Source organism: Hoplias malabaricus, chromosome 9 (assembly GCF_029633855.1).
Source record: "Hoplias malabaricus isolate fHopMal1 chromosome 9, fHopMal1.hap1, whole genome shotgun sequence".
Taxonomy (NCBI): domain Eukaryota; kingdom Metazoa; phylum Chordata; class Actinopteri; order Characiformes; family Erythrinidae; genus Hoplias; species Hoplias malabaricus.
In genome coordinates, this window is record NC_089808.1 from 2,525,676 (window position 1) to 2,537,667 (window position 11,992).

General features: G+C 40.1%; 1 long non-coding RNA gene across 1 annotated transcript; it reads right to left on the bottom strand.

The window, feature by feature from the left end:
• Positions 1 to 1,621: 1,621 nt before the first annotated feature.
• On the bottom strand, positions 1,622 to 11,029 carry LOC136707367 (uncharacterized). Its single transcript, XR_010804211.1, has 4 exons — positions 10,926 to 11,029; positions 10,693 to 10,833; positions 9,911 to 10,065; positions 1,622 to 2,549 (listed from the first exon to the last, which is right to left on the bottom strand). It is a non-coding gene; the product is annotated as an uncharacterized lncRNA (long non-coding RNA).
• Between the last annotated feature and the right edge of the window lie 963 nt (positions 11,030 to 11,992).

Here is an 11,992-nt window from a genome sequence, read left to right on the forward strand (position 1 = left end):
GGCGGCCTTGTCAATTCCCACCTTTCAAGTTTTAGAGTTTCAGGAGACCCTTGTGGTCCGGGGGCTGGGTCTGTGGTACCTCACCCGTAACCTCTACCACAAAGTGACAAAAGGAGCTTTAATAATGTAACATTTCTGATGTCTGGTTCCCATCATCATCATTTTGAACACATTATGGGGTGCTTTTCCAGACCCAGTCCTGGACTACATCATCGTTTCAGTGGAAAAAGTTTCCAAACCACTTTAAAAGGCTTTGCTTTCATCTGAAGCAACACCTTATAGCTATAAAAATGTAGAAGTATGGGACATAGAAGTCCCAAAACCTCCTTTCTTATCAGTTAGTTATAGTGTGACTATTCTCGGCCATAAATATTGAGATAGAACCATCAAAATATTTGTAAATGTAGATGTGAAGTCTGTTTTTACTCTCACCTAAAACACGACAGACCAGTTAACCCACAATTCCTGAACTAGAGTAGCATATCTCTTCTTTCATCTATAATATCTTCTCTCCACGCCATTTTACTATCTATTCCTCGCAGTCATTCACTTACTTATTTTCTCTTTTTCCTCTCTCCCTCTCATTTCAAACTTTACAAACCACATATTTCTTCAACAGATGTACTGTTTGGATGCACTTGTTGCTGCTTTTACTCAGGCTGGAATAAGAAAGCTGAGGATCATGGGTGATATTGATCAGCCTCAGAGATTAACAGTGTAGTCAGGTTAAGATCTGAACGCACTACATAAATAACATATAAGCCAATCTGGTGAGCCGAGCTGTTTGACTTTCCCTGAATTGCACATTACCGCAAACGTGTTTGTGGACAGAGACAGGGAGGGGGAATCTTCTTCCCACTGATGGCAAGAGGATCCTGTACCAGAGCTGTGTAAAATCATTTTTTTGTTGGTATTAGTGGGCAGAAATGACTCCAAATAGAGAGCCCACCTCTCAATCCCTGAGGACCTGAAGCTTTTATGGAGGCTCTAGACCATCTGCCCAAGCACTCTGGAGATGTCCAATGGAAGGTCCCCTGCTAATGATTTTTGTGGCATAAATAACTCCAGGTGTGTCATCCCAGTGTTAGTTTTTTTCAGAATCCAGACACGGATTTTCATGCTTTCTCCAACTGTGCATGAAGGGTTTAACTTTGAGCTTCTGGGCCTCAGACTAACTGGTTTCTTGTTTACCAATATCCTACATATTATGGGGCCTTGCCCCCAATGATTCCAGGTAGGCTCTGGACCCACCGCGACCCTGAACTGGATAGGGGCTACAGATAATTGTAATGTGGCAGCTCACCCAGGGGTGGATTGGAACAGGGCAAACCACCAACAGAGCACTAGAGAAATAGGCCTCAAGTGCAGAGACACACAAACAACCTCTGGATGTTAAAGAGTGCCAGGAAAAAAATGAAACACGAGAGGAAAACTTAAGATATCAGGGGAAAACTGATCTCAAAACTGAGCAAAAAAAAACAAAAGGCAAGAGAGTTTCCCCAAAACAAAATGGAGGGACAAGACGAGACAAAAGAAATTAAAGATAGAACACAAATTATTTTATTTCTAATTATTTATTTATACCAAAAATGATAAAGAAAAAAAAATATTGAATCCCAAGAGAAACCAGAGAGAAAGCTCTGGTGGAGAAACAGAAGATAGAGAGAGACCCAGAAGAACACTCAAGAGCCTTTACCAAATTACCGGCCAGGCTTGTGTTGCACTCCGAAAAGAGAGAAACCCAAGACTGAGCACTGAGGTGTGTGTTGGCTTCCATTAAGTAGGAGTAGCCCAGGTGGAACTAATTGCCTCAAGAGTGTCTCTGTCTCCCTCTAGTGACTGGGGGTGGCTTAGCAGGCAGCCTCGCCCCAGCCCCAGCCCCAGCCCCAGGCAAACCTCTTACAATAATGAAATGAATACATATTATGGGCAATCTGGAAGTCCTTCAGGCTGTGCTCAGAAGGAAGTAACTCGTACCAAAAGGAAGTATTGGGTTTGGATTAATTATTTTATGAAATGCTACGCCATATAGTTATGCTAAACTTCATGGTCATATGAGATGAAGAATCAAATTGCTATGTAGTGTCTGAATGAACACGTATATATCCTGCACATTCCCCACTTTCAGGCGGCCATCTTTAAAACAGGTTTAGTACAGAATCTTTAATACATACCACTAATACAGGCCACTGGAGAAAATGAACCACTGCTCTCTACTTTGGTACGCACAGGAACATTTGGAACAAGAGGAAAGAATTTGTATCAAAAAAACAAATAAAAACTAAAAACAAACCCATTACTAAGAATATTAACAAACGTTCAAAAGATGATGAAACTTTCCCTGTGGTTTGTGTTCAAATGTTCTAAACGAGGTGAGCGTGGTCCAGACGGAGAAGGGGCTTACGGCATGTTCTATATGAAGAGGAGGACGGTGAGGAAGATTGGGCTCGGGACACTTTGGCTCTTCTCTTTTTAATCTCTCTGGATATCTGACACCAGGAAAGAGGATAACAGCAGCAGCCATAAAAACAGTCACTGAACACATTACCCTGAGAGAGAGAGAGAGAGAGAGAGAGAGAGAGAGAGAAGAGATAATAATGATTTACGTCAAGTAATATGATGCTACCACTAAGTCTCTCAGTTCAGTTCACATCTATTGAGTCTGCCGCCTGCCTTAAAAAAAAAAATCTCTGAATAATTCACTGCGTGTAATGGAGCAGACACAGTGTAACTGTGGAATGCAGTGAGTTGCTGAAGTCATGCTATGGTAGAGATTTCAGGAATAAACACTCAGTTCTCTTCCACATCAGGACCACAGTGTGATTAGTGTTTAAACCCTGAATCGGTGCACAAACCCATGGCATGTAGTTTTACAGGATACAATTAATGATCACAAACATGACAGATCCAAAGCAGGTGGAACTGCGGCGTGCCCATGAGGCTCCATCGCGTTACGGCTCTGACTCGTACAATGAACTACAGCCGTATGCATCACAGTCAGAAGCTGCACTGACGGGGGTTAGTCATCATGTCGCGTGAATGCGTTTAATAAATAATTCTGTTCGCTTCACTGACTGCTTCTTTCACAACTCACTCAAGGCCCACAGAGTGTGAGTCTGTCTGTCTACATTTTATAATCAATAACAACCCAAACTGTGTTTCTCTAAATACACTGATTATATTCTAGAAATTATACAGACATTTTTTACTCAATTATCCTCAGATTATTTTCAGGAAATTATTCCGAGATTTTTTTTCAGAATTATTCCGAGATATTTTGTTCTCAGAATTATTCCGAGGTTTTTTCTCTGAATTATTCTGAGATTTTTTCTCAGAATTATTCCGAGATTTTTTTATCTGAATTATTCCGATATTTTTTCTCAGAATTATTCCGAGATTTTTTTCTCAGAATTATTCCGAGATTTTTTCCTCAGAATTATTCCGAGATTTTTTTCTCAGAATTATTCCGAGATTTTTTTCTCTGAATTATTCCGAGATTTGTTCTCAGAATTATTCAGAGAATATTCTCATAATTCTGACTTTATTCTCTGAATATTTTTATTTTTTTTTTTTTACACCGTGGCCCTAAAACTCCATTGTAGCCCTCTATTGGTAGTTTATAGTTTATGAAGTAAACAACAAGGATAAGAACATTGTTTAAATAGTGCCTTTTCAGTAGATGTTTTGAAAGACTTAACAAGGATAGTATATCATATAACATTAAGAACATTAATTAATAATAATAATAAAAATAATAATAATAATAATAATAAAGAATGAATTATAAAGCAAACGTGTGACAATTTAATCATACAAGCCACACCAAATTTTGTAATCGATGTCACAGGTTCCCTCTGGACTGTAATATCCCACCCCCTGGGTAATGTTCTGATTTGTCCCCTGGCAAAATTCCCAGCTGCTGCCATTCAGAGACACATCACGTTTACTACTCGAATCCCTGTGCTTGTGTCAGTCTTTGAAAAGTTTCTGCACATTCAGTTGTATGAGCATTGTTCTTATTGCCTAGCAATTGTTTTCGACCTTAGCCTTGTTTTATGTATTTATATATGTATTTATTTGTTTGTTATTCAGGTTACAGATATCTGCAAAAAGACGGGTTCCCTTTAATCTGACCTCTGCTAACTGTAAGCTCCAAATACAATTATTCTGCATGATGCCACATGAGTAACCTCCTGAACTGTTGTCACTGAACTTGCTGCAGTGTGCCCCTTATATTTTCTATTATGTGGCACATTGGTGCACTTGGTGTGAGCCACACACACACACACACACACACACACACACACACACACACACAAACACACACACAAAAGAAAACGCACAAACCTCTACTGTTCTTTCTCATGCTCTGATGTCAAAGTGTGTTGTACGGTTTCACACTTGGGGCCAATCAGTTACCAACACTGTAAACACCACTGCTTCAATAACACTAAAAAAAACAGGCTCTATATCTGACACTTCTGGTGTAAAGATCAAAAACAGATTGTGTTGGAACAGAAAAATTAACTAACGTTTTTTCAGTTTGGATTTAAACTTGCATTCAACCAACACAAGAGTCGAAGACGGTTTCTTTGAGGTTTTTACACAATTAAACCAAAACAAATCTCATTTCAGTTAAAGTACATGCAATTAAACAATGTCCTTGTAGGCCTGTAGGTATAGGTCATCATCTTGTCATATGTCATTAGCATTTTGGTTGGGCCCTGGATCTAAAAATTCATCCAAAAATGGCATTTATTAACATTGTCTTTAAATTAGAAGAGTGAGTCATTCATTCATTATCTGTAACCCTTATCCAGTTCAGGGCAGCGGTGGGTCCAGAGCCTACCTGGAATCATTGGGCGCAAAGCAGGAACACACCCTGAAGGGGGCGCCAATCCTTCACACATACATCCTTCACAGGGTGACACACACGGACACTTTTGAGTCACCAATCTACCTACCAATGTGCATTTTTGGACACAGGGTGAACACACCACACTCCTCACAGACAGTCACCTGGAGAAAACCCACACCGACACAGGGAGAACACACCACACTCCTCACAGACAGTCACCCGGAGGAAACCCACACCGACACAGGGAGAACACACCACACTCCTCACAGACAGTCACCCAGAGGAAACCCACACAGACACAGAGAGAACACACCACACTCCTCACAGACAGTCACCCGGAGGAAACCCACGCAGACCCAGGGAGAACACACCACACTCCTCACAGACAGTCACCCAGAGGAAACCCACACAGACACAGAGAGAACACACCACACTCCTCACAGACAGTCACCTGGAGGAAACCCACGCAGACACAAGGAGAACACACCACACTCCTCACAGACAGTCACCCGGAGGAAACCCACGCAGACCCTGGGAGAACACACCACACTCCTCACAGACAGTCACCCGGAGGAAACCCACGCAGACCCAGGGAGAACACACCACACTCCTCACAGACAGTCACCCGGAGCAGGACTCAAACCCACAACTCCCAGGTCCCTGGAGCTGTGACAGAGACACTACCTGCTGTGCCAATTGCTGGTTGCTGGTTTGTTGCAGAAAAAAACCCTGAAGTTACCCTGGGTTTAGACGCCCCAGACAAGTCCTGAGAGGGGCTGGTAATGAAACTGTATTTTTACCCACATGTGCAGTGAAGGCGGCCCACAGCTCCGTGTTTGTTTGCGTGTATACTCAATGCCCCTAGTGCACTAGTGCATTCACTGCCACGGATGGGTTAAGTACAGACGCACAACTTCTTTGTACATTGTGCAATGACATCAAAAAGCATGTGTGCGATTTGTGTACTCTTTACCCCATGATCTACACTGCCCCAATGAAGTGGGACATAAAGAAATGTTTTAGACAAAGACTGTGCAGGGCTGGAACTTACAGGGGAGCCCCCCACATACGCCGCATATCCCCAGGACTGTTCTTTTTTGTTGTATTTGGTGCTTATGTTGTTGCTGTTTTTGTGTGTGTTTGTTTGTGGGTTTGTGCTTGTTGTTTAGAACGATGTTTTGTTCATTGGGAGCTCACCTTCAGGTCTTCCTTTCTGCACTGGTGCCATTTTTGAGGGCATAAATACAGGTCGCTTGTTTCCAGTAAAGATAATTAGTGACATCATTTGTAAAAAGCACTATACAAATCAATTGTGATTGAATGTTGGATCGCCATAGCTGTGTCTCAATACCCACCTTCCAGTATGCTAATTAATCAATGAGCTAGGGTGACTAGGGAAATTTTTTTTTTAATTCATCCGAAAACTTACATTTACGTTTCGGCACAGCTGCTCGAGATGAGGGTAGGTACATGAGCGTTGCCTGACGTAAACAAGGACTACTGACGTGCAGACTGACCAATTAAATGTTTACAGAGAAGGTTATCGACCAATAACGGTAGCTCTACAGTCAGACCGTCCAATCAGAAGATTTTAGGCTACTTCACCACGCCCCCTTCTCACTCAAGCGAACCAATTGGAGTAGGGGAGGGCGGGACTAGTTTGTGAACGAAACTTCTCGAAGTTCTATGTAAGATCTAGAAAAACAAAATCCCGGACGTTTGTCAAATTCCACCCGGTCATTTTTTTAAGTCTAAAAAACTCTTTTTTAGACTTAAAAAAATGTCCAGTCTTTTTACACGTCCGGGTAAAAGAGGACGTCTGGTCACCCTAAAATGAGCTAACCATTAAACTCTATTTTAGACCGCAACGTAACACAACAATTTAATTTATGATCTTTTAACAGGAGACTGGAGGATATGTTTGTCCAGAAATCCAGTAGTCCAAACTGAACTGAAACTCAAAAGAATCAGTTACCCCTTCATACACAGATGCGTCCCCACAGCTGGAAATATTTTGTGTGGTTCAAACATGGGGAGGTGCATGTGTAGCACATGTAGGAGGCACAGTACGATTCTCTGGAACATTACATTCTCTGTTCACACATGGGCTGAAAAAAATAAAATAAAATGCATTTGTGAAAGGGGTTTCCAGGGGCTTTAACTTGAGGGAACCAAAAATTAGTCCTGTCCTTCAAGGATCATGAGCTATGTATTAGCCGCCGTTAAGATGCAGTTGTTAGATTCATGTGAGCTACACAGTGTTTACAAACTGATTTGGTCTCAAGTATTACAACTACCATCACAAAGAGCATTAATATTTATGAAACAGAATTCTCCTGCAACATTTCAGCTACAAAATTTGGAGGCAACAGTGGTCTAATGGTTAGAGAAGCGAGCCTGGTTTTATCCCTAAAGTCTGAAGTGTATATCACAAATGCATTAAATGCAGAGGTCAAATTTTATTGTGCTGTTGTCCAGTGATGAAATATGACTTAACATTTCATATACCATTAAACCTTCAATGAAACATGAATGAAGGGGATAAATATCTTATGGTGTTATGTAATGCTTCTAGAACACAGTAAGACAAGTAACTTACGTGATTAGGCCTGTACATTTTTCCACAACATTCTTATAATATGCTAATATATATCAAGTAATTATGATTCTAATAGTGGGGATGTATGTATAGTGTCACGGAGAGATGGAGAGTGTCACATACTTAAATAAGGCCTGGGTCTAAACTGTTTCTCCAAAAATGGTATTTTTTAACATTGTCTTATCACACTTCTTATCGACTGAGTTTTTAAATATTTTAAATAATGACAGTACCCTGGACCCACTGTCCAGAGAGGTTAGGAAATATGTTGTAACAATAAAACTCAAAGATGTAAACAGGAAACCTGTAGTGGAAACTGTTCATTCTTGTTATACGAAACACTAAGTGCGTAATAGAGCCCTGGGCCATCAGCCAGTCCCAGCCTCAGGCCAGCTTATCTCTGAACCCCCATCACAAACAGCACAGCTTATGAAGGTGTTAAATGTGAAAATGTCAGTTCCTTGGGGGTTGAAGGACTAGGGTAACTGTAGTCAGCCTTGAGTCACTAACTGTCAAAAACTTTCTCAGGAGCTGAGGCACTAGGATAAAGATGTTTATCAAAATCCATGAAAAATGAAAGTGATGTTAGAAAAGGTTTTAAAACAAACTGGATAAAGAGGGAGATGTTGTTATACACACACACACACACACACACACACACACACAATATATATATATATAAGTTCTAGACCACAAACCTCACCCAAGAAAATGTAGATCTACTCCTCCTCAGTCCAATGTTGGGAGGCTTTATAACATTCTAGCCCACAACTGACACTGACATTGTTAACCTTAGAATCATGTGTCACTGCTCCAGAGTTTCCCACTTTATTAGTCAATACTTTTCTACTGAGATTATACAAAATGTTTGTGCACAGTTGAATACCTGCTTGTGCAGTAGGTGTAATCAGCAGAAATCACTACAGTTACCCTAGCTCCTAAACCCCCAACAACTTTTGTAATTACAGCTTCAAAGTCATTGTGATGCTTCACTGACCTAGAATAATACTCTGGGATCAGCACGGCAGAAACTGCACTATGTAACATTCGTAACTTCCCCTCCCTACCAGTTTCAGTACAGTTCTGTAAAAGTTAATTGCACTAGGGGGAGCCCCAGGAGCAGAAAAAACCCAAATCTTGCCTAAACTTCCTAAATGAGTAAAAAACTATGTAATGCACAAGTGACCTATGTCATTGTGAAAGTTTATATAGGGTGACCAGATCTGAGATGGTGAAAAAGAGGACACGTCTCAGGGGAGGAGATGAGGGTAGGTACATGAGCTTTGCCTGACGTAAACAAGGACTACTGACGTGCAGACTGACCAATTAAATGTTTACAGAGAAGGTTATCGACCAATAACGGTAGCTCTACAGTCAGACCGTCCAATCAGAAAATTCTAGGCTACTTCACCACGCCCCCTTCTCACTCAAGTGAACCAATCGGAGTAGGGGAGGGCGGGACTAGTTTGTGAACGAAACTTCTCGAAGTTCTATGTAAGCTCTAGAAAAACAAACTGCCGGACGTTTGAGAAATTCCGCCTGTACATTTTTTTAAGTCTAAAAAAGAGGACGTGTCCGGGTAAAAGAGGACGTCCGGTCACTCTAGTTTAAACTTGTGTGTTTGCATCTGCGTCGCTCTGCAATTACACCGAAAAAACAACTAGGACTGAATTTCAAACATCTTCTTCAACCCTATGCAGTACACAATGTAGTGGTATTAGTTTTATGAATTTTTAAAGTGCACTATTTAGGGAGTGTAGTGTAGAGGAGTTAATATTTCTGAACTTCTTGATTTGAGCAACTTCAGCCATGTTTGTTGATCTGAGCAACCTGAGCAAACTACGGCACAGGTCCAACAGCGACCTTGGGTGTACGTAATAGTTGATATAACATAATTCATTGTATTTAATAAAAATGGCTATTTCTGCTGTGTTCAGTGTCAGACTAATTAATGACATTCTATTAAAAGACTGGGGAACCAAGAGTGACACTAGAGTCTTTTCACCTACGATGTGTTACACACATTAAAAAAACGATCATTTTTGTACATTTGACTTTTTTGAATTTGAATTTTTGTAAATTTTTGACATTTGACTCATAATATGTGATGGTACTTTTAATTATTATACTTAACTACATTTGATGGTAAATACTTTTGTACTTTTACTCAAGTAGAGATCTACAATGAGGACTTTTACTTTTACCTTGAGTATCTGTACTTTTACTGAAGAACGTGGTTTGTGTACTTTGTCCACCACTGTGTTTGTGTGGCAGGATGCAATCAAATCCTAGTATAGCAATATTCCAGTATCAAGAGTAAAGTATCCAGAAGAGCAGAAGTAAGAAGACAGAAACTCTGGTGAAACATGAACTGAGAAATGTGAACATGTTCAGTGTATTTTTACATAACCAGTAATATGGATAGTGTGTGTGTGTGTGTGTGTGTGTGTTACCGGTATGCCATATTGCTCTCTCACAGCTGCACGCATGGCGAGGGAGGCTGGAGTCATGCAGCCCACACAGTCCAACAGAGGTAAACACACACAGCCTCCAGCAGCTCTGCTTGTCTTACACACAAATACAGGCAAACACCACAAAGCCAAACAACCTACACACACACACACACACAGCACATTTTCACATTATTTTCTTTGTGTTAATAGTCTAACCTCTAATCTTTGCTGTCAAAATTCAGATTAACTTTATTAACACACTGCATGCAACATTTCATTACAAAATGTGACCTGTTACTACTTTGGAAAAATCTACAAAACAGTAACAATGAAGTAAATGAGTGTGCATCTGGTGTTTATAAAGATGTGGTGTTAATAACCAAGCAAATAGCGGTTGGTGGTAGATCTAGAGCTGTGGTGTCTATAGAGTGAAGCTAAAGCTGGTTTAGTTTGGTAAAGGCGAACAAATTAATGTAAAATGCTGGGTAGTACATTACCGTATATTACCAGGACTTTACCATTCGCTGAACTGTGAGATTTATTTACAATTTTTTAGCTTTTGTGAGTATTTGAGGATTTATTTTTAATAAAAGCATCCCAAACACACAAATGCATTACCTCCTATTTACTGTTTAAAATTACTGTTGAAATGTGTGAAATGACATAAATGAAGGTTGTTCTTTAACTTTCGTGAAGTAGTGTTCTAATAAAAAAAGTTTAAACATGAAAAAACAGAGACTTGCTTTTGGGTTTGGCCTGAAGAGGACCAGCAGACTACTCACAGTCATCCATGTCCTTATAGCATTCACACAGTCCAGTGCTCCACTGCCCGTCCTTGGGGGTTGGACCAGGTTGAGACTGTACCACTCTCAGGTTCCGTGGGAATCTTTCTCTATCCATGGTCATGCACAGGTCCAAAATCTCTAAAATATATAGAAGATTACCATCATTTTGAAGAACCATCCATAAATAACATTATAGAATGTCTTCTTTTGTTTAAAGCAGTTAAACATACCTTATTAAGACCTCATGTCGTTACAAACTCGATCAAATAGTGGCTTCTTACAGGATGGACTGGACAATAGTGCTGACCTATGTGCTTCCACTGATCATGTGCTGTCTACTGTAAGCAACCGTTGGTCTGAAAATCGCTTGACACCGGTAATGATTGCTGAGTGGGTCTTATTTATTTAGGTAAACAGTTTTCCTAGCACTACTTTTAAATGGTAACTTTTACAATCTCAGACATATTACATCCTGTAACACATTGTTCAGCAATTACATGACTATTTGTTACTGTCTAAGAACATTTAATATTAATTTACTGGGTTTACTGGAAAACTGGTATGTTGAATTATTGACTATACTTCTGACAAGTCAAAAGTAGCTACAGTTGTTTAGTTATTTATTCATTCATTCATTATCTGTAACGCTTATCCAGTTCAGGGTCGTGGTGGGCCCAGAGCCTACCTGGAATCATTGGGCGCAAGGAGGGAATACACCCTGGAGGGGGCGCCAGTCCTTCACAGGGCAACACACACTCACACATTTACTCACACACTCACACCTACGGACACTTTTTGAGTCGTCAATCCACCTACCAACGTGTGTTTTTTGACTGTGGGAGGAAACCTGAGCTGTTTAGTTATTTAGAATGGATAAATATGTAATTCAATTAATATGTTAGAATATATTTACGTAATTACTGACTACTTCAGTGCATTTTCTGATGGATTATTCAAAATAGATTATTCGGAATAGTCTACATAAATATCTGCGAAGCAGTAGGTTTTTTTCATCTTCATCTGAAATGTAAACATGAGTCTCTGATAGCATCATGGAACTTGAGGAACTGGGTTGATGCAATGCTCAGATAATGAGCAGTGAAGCAGAAATGCGTTGTATCTGAAACACTGTTTGTTGTCTTTCCCACAGAGAGCCCCATGGACTGTGAGAATATGTAATTCTAGTCAAAGCAACAAAGATTTTGAGAGTGCATAACTTTCATAATAGCACACACAAAGACAAGACGAGATGGGTAAAGTGTAAATAGTTTATTTAACAAAAACAAACAATTAAACT